Source organism: Stenella coeruleoalba (assembly GCF_951394435.1).
Source record: "Stenella coeruleoalba genome assembly, chromosome: 12".
In the NCBI taxonomy this organism is placed as follows: domain Eukaryota; kingdom Metazoa; phylum Chordata; class Mammalia; order Artiodactyla; family Delphinidae; genus Stenella; species Stenella coeruleoalba.
In genome coordinates, this window is record NC_137158.1 from 58,751,191 (window position 1) to 58,767,600 (window position 16,410).

Here is a 16,410-nt window from a genome sequence, read left to right on the forward strand (position 1 = left end):
TCTTAAATATGTTATAGTGTGAAAGTGAAATTCAGCAAAGACAGGAAAATGTGAAAAGCCTCAAGGTGAGATCAACTATTTTAAATAACTAGATATAAAAATTCTTCAAAACTAGACTAATTTGGGGACTTCCCTGGTGGTCCAGTGGTTAAGACTTTGCCTTCCAATGCAGGGGATGTGGGTTCGATCCCTAGTTGGGGAGCTAAGATCCTACATAACTCGCGGCCAAAAAACAAAACATAAAACAGAAGCAATATTGTAACAAATTCAATAAAGACTTTAAAAAATGGCCCACATCAAAAAAATCTTTAAAAACAAAAAAGAAAAAACAAAACAAGACTAATTTTTGTTCAAACATGATGCACTAAAAGCTGTTTGGTGCTAAGTACGTCGTGTTTGTCTTCTGTCTAAATCGTTTTCTAGATTTCTAAGCTTTAGCACTGTGACCATTTTTTCCTGGGGGCATAACTTTTGTGTCTTTAAGGAGTTCAGTTGCTCAAGAAGGGGCGATTCTTCTGCATAGATGTTTTATTCTTAGTCATGCCAACTTCTGAAAATTTGTAGCTTAGTCCACTATTTTTATTTGGCTACATACGGTTTTCATTTCAGAAGCTCTAAATACACGGTATCTTTAGTTTCCCTTGTGTTACAACCCTTCTTTAGCCCCTAAATGACAGGCATCTCGAGGTACTTACTTTTCAAGCTGGAAGGCAGTAAATATGACAACTAAAATTAAAAGCTGTATCCCAGCATCCAGTGAGAATTTTAAAATTTCTGGACAATTCATTTGATATCTAGGTTATCTGGACCATGTCTGCCAATTCCATCTCAGCTGTTAGTTTGTACCAAATTAAAGTATTTGGTTTATGTAATTGAAAGAAGAGCGTGGTATTTTATTTCTCTTCTGCTCTATCCTTCATGCTTTTTTTTTTTTACTTAAAATTCCCATGCTAAAAATAAAATCCAAGCCCTCTGGGGAATAGCACTAAAATTGTTGAGCTACTTCCCTTTATTCAAGACATTTGTTGCTATTCAGGCTCTCTCATCCACATAGGTATAAATGATAGATTAACTTAATAGACATTTTATTCCATAGTTTTTATTATCAGTACAGGCCAAGTAAAGGACACAGGCCCATTCATCAACTGACTCATCCATTTACTCGCTCAGCAAGAATGCACTGAGTCGCTGCTATGGCATGCGGTGATGAATTAAACAAATCGTCTCTGCCCAATAGATCTTATAGTACCAAGTCAGAGCTGAATAGGTAACATATCAACACAAATTGAATAATTACAAAATATGATAGGTTGTGAAAGAAACAAAAGGTCTTGTAATAGAGACGTACAGGAGCCAGGAGGTAGAGTTGTCAGCAAGGACTTGAGAGGTGACATAGAAGCTGAGACAGAAAGGATTAGAAGAAGTCAGCCATGCAGAGATGGGAGAACTTTCCAGGCAAAGGGAACTGCATGTATTAAGACTAGAAAGACTTGCCATTTCAAGTACCTGAAAACAGGCACATGAACCGACTACAGTGGGCAAGTGAGAAAGTAATTGGAAAAGTAAGCAGGTACCAGATTATTTAGGACCTTTTGATGAAGGTAAGATGACTGGATTTTATTATCAATGCAACAGAAAGCCTCAGAAAGAGTTAAGCCAAGGAGTGAATAATTTATATATTTAAAAGATACAACCTACAGTATGGAAACTGGATTGGGAGGAAAGGAAAGTGAAAGAACAAAGCAGGGAAGCAGTTATTATAATAGTCCATGTGAGAGGTGACAGTGCAGATAAAGTGTTATAGCTGTAGGTGTAAATATGTACACTGCTGTTTGTGGCAGTGGGGAATGGAGAGTGAGGGCATACGGGAAGGAGGGGAGGAAGAGGAAAGAAACAGGGATCACTTCCATGTTTTTAGATTGAACAAGTAGGTGGAAAGAGGTGCCGTCTACTGAAATGGAGGAAAAATGGGAAGGAAGTGATGAATGGACCATATTCTGAGTTTTCAGACTCATTTGAAGCAGAATTAACATCAGCAACAGAAATACAAAAGCATCCTTTTTCTCTATTTTATTTATAATCACCAATATGACTCACTTTTGTATTTATTAAGAGTCATCTCGGGGGCTTCCCTGGTGGCGCAGTCGTGGAGAGTCCGCCTGCCAATGCAGGGGACACGGGGTCGTGCCCCGGTCTGGGAAGATCCCACATGCCGCGGAGCGGCTGGGCCCGTGAGCCATGGCCGCTGAGCCTGTGCGTCCGGAGCCTGTGCTCCGCAACCGGAGAGGCCACAGCAGTGAGAGGCCCGCGTACAGCAAAAAAAAAAGAGTCATCTCAAAGAGAAAAACAACACATGCAATAAATGTCATTAATTCTACCCGAAGTTCTAAATCTCCATATAACCAAAATTATAGTTATTTTTCACATTACATGACCTCTAGCCAAGTAGTTCATAATCCTCCAAAGGGTATCCATATAGGTTAAAACTAACTCCTAAAATATCATAAAGGTCTAAGGCATTTTGTTGTGCTGCTTAAGTCCTTCATATTTTCCTTTGTTTATAAACTTTGGTATAAGAAAAGGCATCCTGAGTGACAAAGGTTTAAGCTACCTGAGAAAGTTTGGAAGGAGCCTCCTTCAGGTGATTTCCATTTGTAAGATGATTACGTGCATTCTACTGGTGATAAAGAGAGAGCAAGCATTTCTTTCTTTTTTTTTTTTTTTTTTTGGCCTCTCCCGTTGCGGAGCACAGGCTCCGGACGCGCAGGCACAGCGGCCATGGCTCACGGGCCCAGCCGCTCCGCGGGCCCGAGAGCAAGCATTTCTCCTTCCAGATATATGGAATACAGTATCATTTTTTATATGATAACAATATATACTATTGCCTGACTTGTGTAGAAATCTTAACATAAGTGATAAGCACATTTAGCTGAATACTCATTAATCGAATGTATTTATTTATCTCTTGCCACCATTGACTCACCTCTCTATTTCCGGGACACTTGTATCAGAGACAATTCCACACGTTTCAGGTCTTACCTCAGACATAACTTTCTCTAGGAATCTTCCTTGATATTCTCCCTTCTCAACACGTGGCTGGACTAGATGTCTTTTTTCTATGCTTCAGTAACATTCCGTTTATACGCCTCTCTGAGTACAAGCTGTAAGGTAATTACTGGTTAATTAGGTTATACTCTTTGAGGTCACGGACTATTTTTATATACTGAGGACCTGACACAAAATGAATGCATGTGGTATGCCTGAATGAATAAACAGGCTAATAGTAGAGGGTTTTGTCCTTGCACTATAATTTTACTTATTATTTACAAAGATAACATGTATAAGAATATAGACAAAGGCAATAGCATCTTCATTATACTCATATTGAATCACAACTTCCTTTCCTATGCTGGAGTAGAGCAATATGGTGGGAGTGGGTGACAGTGGGTGGAGCTAGATGGAGGTGGGTAAGAACATTTTTATAACAAGTTTTAGCAGGTGGATTAAGCCCATAATTAATAGACTATCATCTCTGAAAATATATGCAAGTTGATTCTTTACCAAAGCATTTATCTGATATCTTGTTCACATGAATTCAAATAGAATTTTCTTGTTTCAAGGTTCATTTAGCTATTAAGGTTTGCAAAATCAGTTCTGACAGATTTATAAATCAGATTTACAAATTTATTAATCAGTTATATTAATCTGATAAGGAAATGTGCTCTTAGAATTTGAATTCTATGGCATTTTCTTCATTCTTAAATTAATAATTGCAACAAAGTTTACCTTCTGCTTCTCTCTTCCCATATTAAAGCAAAAATAAGCCAAATTAGTTAGTATCTGAGTCAGATTAATAGAATAATTTTCCCCAAAATTCTGTTTTTAATAATGGCTTTAAATTAAACTTTGTCAAGCTGACAAATGTACTTCCTTTTATGGTTTCAAAATATTTTCTCTGATTACTAATAAGTTGAAGCATATCTACAATTCCTTTGTAGCTGTCTGGTTTGCCTGTCTGTAATTTGCCTATTGTATGATATGTCAGATGCCCATTTTTCTAAGTTAGGCTTTTGACTCAGTTTTGTTGATTTGTAGAAGTTCCTTTATGGTCTAGATCAGGAGTCATCAGACTTTTTTTAAAAAGGGCCAAATAGTAAATATTTTGAGCTTTGTGGGCCTTATGGGACCTCCATTGCAATTAACCTGTGCCATGTGGTGACAAAGACAATGTGTAATTTTCTTTGTTAGTGGAATATAAAGTCGTATTAAGTCCTACAGCTGATAACTGACTTGGATTCTGTGATATTTGATAAAGGTTTGCCATAGATATTTGATTCATAATCCTTACTAAATTGGAGAAATTTGCTTCTATTCTTAGTTTAATAAGAAGTAATCATAATTAGATGTTGAGCCTGAGCACATAACTTTTCCACTTTCAGTAAGAAAACAAGATAACGTTTCCTCTAGTTGATTAATGTGGAGATTACATTGATACGTTTTCTGATATTTAACCATTCTTGCATTTCTGTGATAAAACCCTTTGCTTGTGCTATGGTATTTTTTAATATACTATTTATTTTGGTTAGCTGATATTTTATTTAGAATTTTTGCGTTTGTGTTTATCAGTGAAATTAGCCTCTGGTTTCTTTTCTTGTGTGACCCTTTTCTGGTTTTGAAATCAAGTTACATCATGCTCGTGAAATGAGCTAGAAAGTGTTCTTTCTCTATTTCCTATAAAATTTTATATGTTACCATTAAAAATTTTTTTTATTGGAGTATAGTTGCTTTACAATGTTGTGTTAGTTTCTACTGCATAGCAAAGTGAATCAGCTATACGTATACACAGATCCCCTCTTTTTCTGCATTTCCTTCCCATTTAGGTCACCACAGAGCATTGAGTAGAGTTCTCTGTGCTATACAGGAGGTTCTCATTAGTTATCTATTTTATACATAGTATCAGTAGTGTATATATGTCAATCCCAATCTCCCAATTCATCCCACCCCGCGCCCTTCCCTCTTGGGCCCATACGTTTGTCCTCTACGTCTGTGTCTCTATTTCCGCTTTGTAAATAAGATTGTCTATACCAATTTTTTCAGATTCCACATATATGCGTTAATGTATGATATTTGTTTTTCTCTTTCTGACTTACTTCACTCTGTATGACAGTCTCTAGGTCCATCCACGTCTCTACAAATGACCCAATTTCATTCCTTTTTATGGCTGAGTAATATTCCTTTAAATTGGTAGAACTTCCAAAATAAACCTGTCTTAGCTTGTGGCTTTAGAGGATGAACTAAAAAAAAAAAAAGTTTGTTTTTCTTTAATACTCTTTGTCTATTCAAGTTTTCTATTTCTTTTTGTGCTCATTTCCGGTATTTTATTTTCCTTCAGAAATGTGCATGTTTTACAATGATTTTCAATTTTATTAGCATACAGTTATATACTCTTAAAAATCATTTAAAAACTTTTTTTATCTGTGGTTGTCTCAATTTATTTATTCTGTAATTTGCTCAACTTTCTTTTTTCTTAAAGTCTTGCCTGGGTCTCTGTATTTAACCAATCTTTTCAACAAACTATTTTTGTTATTCTACACAATTTTTTATTTCACTTATTTCTGTCCTTATCTTTACTTCTTCTTTCTTGCTTCTTTGACTTTGCTCTACTGCTTCTTCTGATTGCATTAATTGAATGCTTAGCTCATTTTAAAAGATATCTTTTGTTTCCTGATAAACATGCATAAAGTAATCAATTTCTCTTATATTGGTACACCTGTGCCACACAATTCATGATAAACGTGTTTTCATCCTCATTCAGTTCTAAGTATTTTGCAATAGCCTTTATGAATTCCTTTTACAAAAGAGCTGTATAATAGTATACTTTATAAGTGCCATAATTGAGTGTTTTCTAAACAATCCACTTATTTTCTAATTTTATTTAAATTATTGCCAGAGAATATAGTCTTTGTTATTTTGGAATTTATTGCTGCTTCCTTTGTTCCCTAGTACATGGGGAGGTTCTACAAATTTTCTATGTGTGCTCACAAAGAGTTTATTATTCTATTTGTCTATTTATTGGATGTAATACCTTAGCATGTTTCTTGTGTCCTATTATATAGCTGGTTTCTGCTTATTAGGGATTGAATTATTCATATATTCAGATCTTTGTATCTCTTTGATGGGGGGTGGGAACATGTAAAAAATTTCTAACTAAAATTGGTGATAACTCTATTTCTCCCTGCTATTCTAACGGTTATTACTTTTCTATGTGTCTGGTTATATTGTTATGTGCATATGTATTCATAATACTCATACCTCCTTATTCTATTGTTCTTATTCTTTTCCATTTTTAGCAGTATAAAACTGTACATTGTTCCTCATAATATTTTTTGTCTTGAATTCTGCTATATCAGACAACAATGTATCCACTCCAGTTTTCTTTTGTCTGGTATCTCATCTTCTATTCTTTAACTTTCAAATGTTATTTACATATTTGCTTAAATTATGTTCCTTGAACACATTTTGCTAGATCTTGCTTTCTAATAGATTATTGGTAAATTTTATCAAACATATAAGAAATAAATAATATCTATTCTATACAATTTCCCCTAGAAAATAGTAGAGAAGGGAACATTTTCCAACTCATTTTAAGAACCCAGAATTATCATGATGGCAAAACCAGACAAATATGTTGTAAAGAAGAACACGAGAGATCAATATCCTTAACATAGACACAAAAGTCCTCAACAGAATTTTAGCAAATCAAACCTGGCAGTATATTGAAAGGCTTATACTTCACAACCAAGAGTAATACTTCACAACCATTCACACCCTGGGAATGAAAGACTGGTTTCAAAATTTGAACAATCAACATAATTCACCATATTAACAGCCTAAAGAAGTAATACCATATGATCATCTCAACAGATGGCAGAAAAAGCATTTGACAAAACTCAGCTTCTGCTACGAGTGAACAAGTATCCATCCCTCCCTGCAGGTCCTCTCTCTCTTTAAATTTTGGGCTATTTGGTTGCCCTGTGACCCCATCTCCCTGATAGTTCAAGAAAACTCATAAATGTGAAGTTTGCTCAGGTTTGTGGTGTCGGTGGTGTTACTGTAACATACAATGGTGAGAGCAATGCCTCTTTCAGCTCTCTACATGCCAAGCAGAAACTAAAAGTGGTAATAACCGTCTTTTTATTTCTAATATTTATAATATAGTCTTTTTCACATCTACCAGAACATTTTTATTTCTGATGATTTTGACTCAAATTTTCTTACATTAAGATAAAAGTTACAGATTTCTGTTTCCAGGAAGATGAAGTTGACATAATATTCCCTATTCTTGCTGCTAAGCGCAACTAAAATCCCTGGATATTATATATGAAACAAAGGTAACACAACTCTAAAAGGGGGAGGAAAGAAGGCAGATTGCCAGGGACCTTGACATGCAAGGAACAACAGAGTACTGAGTTCCCTGGAGTTTCTTTTTGCCTCAAATATATCAAACTTGAAGCTGAAGAAGTTGGCAGTCCAGATACCATCAGGTATAGACAAAAAAGGGCCAAGAAAAGCCTGCTCTTCTAGCCAAAGGACCAGAAAATGGGAAGCCTGGCAAGACAGAATGCTTTTAGGCAATAAATTGCTTTCCTCCAGCCAAACGTCATAGGAAAAACTGGTTCTACCCGATTCACGCCAGCAAAGGCCAAGTGCAGATCCTTCACTTCCACCTTGCCAGGCTGTAATGAGGTGCCCCATCCTCCGGCTGGGGTGGTGTCAGAGAAGCAGGGTTCATTCTCATGGGGTGGTAATGACATCTGTCCCTGTACTATCAGTGGAGACCATGTGGGAAGCCTGGATTTTTAACTCCCTCCCCAGCCCCCAGGAGTAAGGAGGTGCCCTTCCCCCTCCCACTGGGGTGATTCTGGAGCAGGGTTAACGGAGACTCGGGACCTTTACCACCACTCAGCAACAATGAAGCTACCAATCCCTTCCTAACTTACCACCAAAAGCAAGAGCCACGAAAAAGAAAATTGAGAAATTGGACTCCCTCAAAATTAAACATTTTTGATCTGTTAAAAACCATGTGAAGAGGATGAAGAGTCAAGTTAAAGACTGGGAGAATATTTTGCAAACCACATTTCCAACAAAGGATTAGTGTTTAGAATATATAGAGGACCCTCAAAACTCAACAGTGAAAAAGCAAACAATAACATTAGAAAATGGGCAAGGGATATAGACAGACATTTCAGTGCATGGGATATACAGATAGCAGCAAGCACTTAAAATGCCATTAAAAATGCAAATTGAAACTACAATGAACTATCATAATACACCTGTCAGAATGGCTAAAATAAAAAATAGCGACAACACCAAATGCTGATGAAGATGTAGAGAAAGTGGATCACACTCTTTGGTAGTTTCTTAAAAACTAAACGTGCAACTACCATATGATCCAGGAATTGTATAACTGGGCAGTTATTCTAGAAAAATTAAAACCCTTTAATTTTTGCTCCCACAAAAATGTAGACATGAATGTTCATAGCAACTTTATGTGTAATAACCATAAACCGAAAACCCCTAGATGTCCTTCAACAGGGGAATGGTTAAACTGTGGTACAGCCATACCATGGAATTTTATTCAGCAATAAACAGGAACAGACTATTCATAAACACAGCAACCAGGATGACTCTCCAGAGAATTATGCTGAGCGATAGAAGCCAGTCCCAAAACATTAAATACTGTACGATTCCACTTATATAACATTCTTGAAATGAAAAAATTACAGAATTCAGAACAGATTAGTGGTTGCTCAAGAGGGGATTGAATGTTGCTGTAAAATGGGAAAAACAAGAAGGGTCTTTGTGGTGGAAATATTCTGTGTCTGACTATATCAATGGCAATATTCTGGTTGTGCTATTGTACAACTGTTTTTGCAAGATGTCAACATCAGGGAACACTGGGTAAAGGGTACGTGGGATCTCTCTGTATCATTTCTTAACAATTGAATGTGAATCTACAATCATCTCAAGACAAAAGTTTAATTCAAAAATAGAAGTTACATATTCTTTATCTCTTTAAGCATCCTGAGCACATTTAATACTGCATGTAGTGAACTCACATTTTGTTGTTAGTGTTCTTTATCATTTTCTTCATGTATTTAGAGTTTTGTTTTATGTGTTTATGTGAAAAATGTGTGATTTTTCCACCTCCCTTTCCATCCTCCCTCCATCTGTCCCTCCCTTCTTCTGTCCCTCTTTTTCCCTCTCCGCTCCTTTCTTCTCCTCTCATTTTTCTTCTCTACTCACTAAGAGCTGCCCCCCAACCCCCCACCAACATATACAAATCTGACCTCATTCTTTCCTGCCTCTAAGTTTGGTTTTTTTCTCTTAATCACTTCCACCAAGGAGTTTGGGGTCCTAAGCCAAAACAAAGACTCATAACGATGTGTTGGGATCCCTATGCTGTGACAATATTGGAGACATTACAAATGCAAGCACTGAGCCAGCAGATGCATTAGTTCAGCTCATGGTCATGAAGTTTGGCTTGCTCCAACTGTTTCCCTAGATCAGCTTCACACAAAGCTGCATGTTAGCAGCATTTATTTATTTTCATTTCATGGGTCAAAGAGCTGTACATGAGCCCATGGCCTCACTTAGCAAGCCTCTCTCCGATCCCTCACTGTGTGAGGACTCTGGCCCCGTTGCCTGGCAGGAATGGGACTCCTGGACACCACTGCTGGCTTCCGGAACCAGATCTCAGAATACAAGTGGCTTCAGACCCACTTATGTATTCATTTCTGGGCGGTTTCTGGTTCATGCACATGTTCCTCTTGTTTTTGAGCCTGGACATATATTTTCGGTTTTCTATTTTATCACTGCCATAGGTTGAGGGCATAAACTCAGTGTATACACTCGATGGTACTGTACTCTCTTGACCTGAGCACAATCATAGGAATTTGCTTTTCACCTGCATTTTTTATTTAATGTGTATTGGTGATCTTAGCGAGTAGAAGAAAAATAGTCACCAAATAAAAAAGGAATGGTTCATAACATATCATAACCTGCTGAAGACAACATGTCAAATGTTTTAATTCATTATATTTATTAAAACTTTCTATGTAACTGGACTTTCTAATATTTAAGGGTGTTTTCTAGGGACACACTTTTTGTATCATTTAAAAAATATGTTGTACAGTATGAAGTATCCATGATTAATGTCTTATCAAAATGGTTCACAGCTATCTGCCAACCTTACAAAATATGTCATTTCTCCTACCCATGGACAACCAATAAATTACTACAAACTCGTGTGAATAAATACTCAAAAAATGAAAGCAGCTGTGAAAAGAAGCCCATCCATGCCACATAAACAGAGTATCAAAGGTAGGGAGACCACGGCAACAAAGGGTTGATGTACCTGCGAGCTCCACACACATTTCATCCCTGATCCATGTTTTAAAAGGACTGTGCAGGAGATGAATTGGGGGAAATGAACTGACAGTTTTGCAGTATATCATCTATTCGCATACAATCATGATATACGGAGCATTCTGTCACATTTCCCTCCTCATTTGCATTTCTCTCAAGTTACCTTCTTAGCTAAGAACAATAATACACCTAGATAACGATTTCTCCTGCCTACCCCCCATATACTGCAATATCTAGTTCGTGTCTGCGTTGCATGCAGAGAAGATTTGGCGCTCCTTCAGTTCTCATAATAAGAGGGGACAGTCAACCAGATAATTCAGGACAAATGTTCCACTGGTGCACTGAAGTGTCTTGCTTGTTATCCCCATTAATCACGTTAACTACATCATTGCCAAATTCCATTTTGTTCTGGGTGGCATTGAGACAATCAAAGTTTTATTATTATTCCATGTAAATTCAGTTTTTACCTGTTTGCTTTGCCACAGCACAAGGTAAGTGCCATCACTTAAGGAACTGACAGGGTCAGAAACTGATCACATATTTCTAGGATATGAGCCTCACATCTTATGCATTAATAAGCAAGTTAAGCAAATTTGCTAATAAATCCTATGTTCCCTATTTGCTTTATCCCTATGACCAAATCAATAAAATATATCATGTTTTATTGATTTGGTTGTAGGGATAAAGTTGTATATATTCCCAGTTTTAAAAAATACCTCATTAATTCATGGTCTCTCAATATCAACACTATTCACATTTTGGGCCAGATAATTCTTTGTCATAGGAGCTGTCCTGTGCATTACACGATGTTGATCAACATCTCTGGCCTCTGCCTTCTAGATGCCAGTAGCAACCTGGTATCCCAAGTTAGTTAGGATAATCCAAAATGTCTTTAGACATTAGAAAATGACCTCTGGGTACAAAAAAATTGCCTCCCTATTAAAATCCATTGCTTAAACTTGATGTCTTTTTAAGATATTGGTGCTTTTCACCTTCCAACCCTTCAGTTCACTGTTATGAGTATGACCTTAGAATTTGTCTATGGAAACCCAGCTGTTACAACACTACTTTTTTCCTATTCTACAGGTGGATAATGTTATGAATTAAGAACTTGAGATGTTAACCTATTAACAGCTGTTCTGGTCTGTTTTCTCACCCCACATCCAGTTATCCTCAGATAACAAAATAACAGCTACCATTTGTCCAGAGACTAAGAGAGCAATTTTCACCAGTCAGCAAAGATACCAAATTCCATGTTCCTCAGGCTTTAAAGCTATCTGTGGAGAACCAAAAACCAAGTTTAGATTGACACTTCAGTCTCCTTAATGACTTAGAACTTCATTGATGCTGTATTTGAAATAAGAATAACATGAATTTTGTGACCAGTTTACTGAAGACATTTACATGTCAAGAGCCTCTTTATCCATATAAAATCTGTGTTGCTAGTAAGTTCATGCACAAGTGATTCACATAGAACTCTATAATTCTTTACATATCTAACATTACTCAGATGTTTTATATCTGAAATGAGTGATTCAAACATACAGTGTTTTTCTTGAACCTTTGAAACAGATGGGCTTAGTTTCCAAAAGTATATTGACTGCTATGGCTTTCACATAAATATGAATGCTGTTCTTATATGCCATTTTTTAGGCTTCTGTTCAAAAATCTTGATGTGTGACTTAATGTAATTTGTACATCAATATCCTTAGATGGCTCTGTAGCTCTTGACTCACTGCTTTGAAGTAATTTTCTGAAGTGTGTAGGAATAGTCCAGGAGCACAGTCTCTAAACACTGATTATGTGTGGATAGCAGAGTGAACGAGAAACACTATAACACAAAGAGTTAAAAGTAAGTCCACAGGAACATGGCCCTGTTGGATAGTGTCCATTCCATGAATATGATGTTTTATAAGACTCTCTAAATAAACAAACTTGTTGAAAAGGATAAACATTTAGCACTGTATGTGAAAAGATAACTCACAGCTTTTTTTACAGATGTAGAGACATATAAGTGTGAGGTTGGAAACAGGGAAATAATTATAACAAATACATGGATGGTTATTACTATTTATTACTTCTATGTTTTTTATTATTTTCCTAGAATTTGATATTTAAAAAAGCAAATAGGCAGAGAACAGAAAAAGGTAATTCACAAATTAAGAAATACAATTAGTAAACAAACTTCAAAAGATATACAACCTAGCGGGCAATCAAATGTATGGAAATTAAACCAAAGTGCCATTTTTGTTTTGTGTCTACTAAATTGGAAAGAATATTTTAAGCTTGTAATATCAAGTGATGATGACAGGTTCTCTCTAACTTGCATATATTGGTAAGCCATCATTATTTCTTTTGGAAAACAGATTGGGAATGATGACATGTTCTCTCTAAATTGCATATATTGGTAAGCATCATTATTTCTTTTGGAAAACATACTGGGAATTGTTTAGAGAGCAATTTGTAATAACGATTCAGTTTTCAAGTAGACATTTAACTTGATCTAATTTACAGCACTAAAATTTATCTTACAGACCATGTTCCTAAAACTAGGATTTTCGAGTCAAGTTTTTTTTATCTTAATCTTTAAAAGATTGTAGCAATTTATTTACCAGGAACTTCACCTAGAAATCTACAGTATATTAAGGAAAATATCAAAGATATAGAAAAACTATATGAATGATAATATAAATCATCAATGTTAACAAAACAAAACAAAAAAATCTGAGGCAAGCCAGGTTTCCTACAATAAGAAAATGCTTATGTAAATTATGGGACACCTACTCGACAGAACATAATACAGCTATTAAAACATGTCAGGATCATTTGATATGTAGGATATAAAACTGTAACTAAAATTAAAAAATCAAAGAATAATAAATTAGAAGAAAGAGAAAGAGGAAAAATAGAAGTGATGTCATACAAAGGTGCATGCCTTCCCAACACAGACCACCGATCTGCTGATATAGAGGCAAGATGTAACACAAGAAAGGATTTCAACTGTTTGGCATGTTAAAGCCTCATCCTGTTAAAGGCAGCCTGATACATTTTTACCTGCTTTGCTGAGAATTTCAAGACTTAAGGAAAGAACAAGAAGAATGACTCACCCTCCAGGGGGATATAACACATTAAGGGCTTTACATTTTGCAAATCAATTTCCTTCACATACAAAATCACAATGTGTCATCTCAATTTTGACCAGTCTCAATAGTGAAGAACTACACAAGTGATAGAAATCTTGGGAAGTGGTGACTATACCATCCCAGGAGCCACAATAGCCAAAGGAGGGGATGTCTGGGTATAAAGTTATATATTTTGCCAGAGTTTGTAAAAGTGGGTTTCCAAAAGTGGACTGTAAAGTGAGAGGACATGGATCGAGTGAAAAGGTAGGTTGGCTCAAGAGGTTTGGGGGGGATTCTACAGAGCTGAATTCTGATGATACAGTCGTCACAACGAGGAAGAGTACGTGAGGGCTTTTAAAAAGCCAGTGGGGCTCACAGTGGTGGACACACTGAGAAATGGCAAAAGAAGAGACAAAGGCAAGGAGGATGAGAACAAAAGGGAGACAAATAACAATTAGTGAGATTCAATCCTAAAATGATCTGAGGTCTGCTATAATACTAAGGACAAAAAAGTATTAAAAACAAAAACATGGGAAGGAGAGGGTCACATCCTGGGTCATGTGGCATAATTTAAACACATAGCAGTCAGAAGACAGCATCTCAACTTCCCCTCTCTTTCTCTCTCTCTTTTTTTTTCCTTAGATCTTCTCCATCAAGAATAATTTTCAAATTTAAAGGTAAAATAAACATAGGAAGGAAGTGAAGCCCAAGATTTGATAAGACAGTAATAAGGCATCTGAATACTGTGCTGTGACCTGGAGACCAACAACACAGGCACATCCCCTGGAAGCGTTTCAGAAACACAGACTCTCAGGCTCCACCCTGGGTCTCTTGAATTAGGATCTGCATTTTAACAAGATCTCCAGGTGATTCGTATTTTTAGAAGCACTGGTCTAAACAATTTAAATCTTTAGACACTGATGAAACTGTGGTCGCTTAAACATTGTAAAAAAAATCAGAATGATTTTTTCTTTATGCTTTATAGTATTTTTATAGAAAAACGTCTTACTGTCATAATCAGAGATAAATGGACATTATTTTTAAATGCATATATCATATGTATAAAGCCTCAAAATATACCAAATTACTGCCAGTAGTTTTCCCCCTCTATGTACTGAGATTATGGTTAATTTTATTTTCACATTGCCATATATTCTGCCTATATTTATAAATTATAATAAATATTAAGTGTTAAATTCATTTATAATCAGAAAATACGCTTTTAAAAGGGAAGTCATAATATTATTCATAAATTATCCCAAATACAGTTGTGTAAGAATTTTTAGGTTTGTATTTGAGAGAAACTCATTATTTACAGAGTGCTTTCATTTTGGCTCAGTATCGGGCTCAAGAAATACTTGTGCAGTAATGGATACTTAATAAAGTCTACTATAATCAGAGAAGCACATAAGGCAAAGGAATTTTTAGCTTATTAAAGGACCTTGTCCAAAAAGTATTGCTAAATGAATTCCTGTCAAACTGAAGGGAGGTTTCTGATGTTCATGCCACATGGTTTTGGCCTTATTAGACTTTTTTCCTTGAATGATGACAGAAGACATGTTTAGCTAATACTGCTGTGAAGCAGTAGTGGGAAAGCTAACTTCGAGGCTCTGTGACAGGTCAAGATATTAAAAAAATCTCAAATCGATGAAATAAACCGATACAGCAACATTAATATATAAAAAACCTTTAACATAAAGGAAGCATTGTAAATCAATTAGGTACAGTTGTATTAGTCAGTAAATGATCCTAGGGGAAATGACTATGGAAGAAAATAACAAATTAGATTCTTAATCATACCATACCCCTCAATAAATTCCAGATGATTTAAAACAGTTAAATTTTAAAAGGAAACACTATATGAAAAAAATTTAAGTGACTACCTGCTTTTGTAACACATAAAACATTTAAAACATTCAGGTAGAGTCAATAGATTTATTCACTAAAAAGTTAAAAACCTTGATGCCAAAAACTATCACAAACCTAACAGGCCCCAAAAAAAGTTGGGGGGGGGGCAGGGAGGGAGGCATGTGCTACAATAGAACATGGGCTGCTATACTTAATATACAAAGATTACTAAGATACTACTAAGATCCCAAGTAGAAAAAAGTAGAAAATCAGCCAAGGACACAAATAGGTAATTTATATAAGAAGTAGGAATGACTAAAGAAAAAGCTTTAAACTCACTGCATATCAAAGAAATGCAAATTAAAATGAGTAACCATGGGGCTTCCCTGGTGGCGCAGTGGTTGAGAATCTGCCTGCTAATGCAGGGGACACGGGTTCGAGCCCTGATCTGGGAGGATCCCACATGCCGCGGAGCGACTAAGCCCATGCGCCACAACTACTGAGCCTGCGCGTCTGGAGCCTGTGCTCCGCAACAAGAGAGGCCACGATAGTGAGAGGCCCGCGCACAGCGATGAAGAGCGGCCCCCGCTTGCCACAACTAGAGAAAGCCGTCGCACAGAAACGAAGACGCAACACAGCAAAAATAAATAAATTAAAAAAAAAAAAAAAGAGTAACCATGACTTTTCACACTTAAAAAAAAGAGGGGGGGGGAGTATAAAAATATAATCAGTGCTCCATTATGGGAAAGGTAGAGTCAGATAAAGTACCAATGAGAGCATAAATCTCTCATGAAATTTGGCTGCGAAAATTGATTGCAGTTCAACCTTTCCAAAAGACAATGTATCAGATTTAAAAATGATCATCTTTGGCCCAGTAATTCCATTTACAAGAAATTTTCCTAAGGGAATAAGCAGAGATCCAGGCAATACACAAAGATGTTTTCACTAAAAAAAAAAAATAATAATGATGAAAAAATGAAAACAACCCCCCAAATTCTATCAGTAGAAGAGT

The 16,410-nt window shown here is 36.2% G+C and overlaps 1 long non-coding RNA gene across 1 annotated transcript in view; it reads right to left on the minus strand.

The window, feature by feature from the left end:
- Positions 1-16,410, minus strand: part of LOC307195551 — a 46,856-nt gene that overhangs the window by 28,193 nt on the left and 2,253 nt on the right. The window contains exons 2-3 of the long non-coding RNA XR_013830865.1: positions 5,151-5,294; positions 3,040-3,161 (exon numbers count right to left, since the gene is read on the minus strand). This is a non-coding gene — a long non-coding RNA (uncharacterized lncRNA). The remainder of the gene's footprint in view (positions 1-3,039; positions 3,162-5,150; positions 5,295-16,410) is intronic.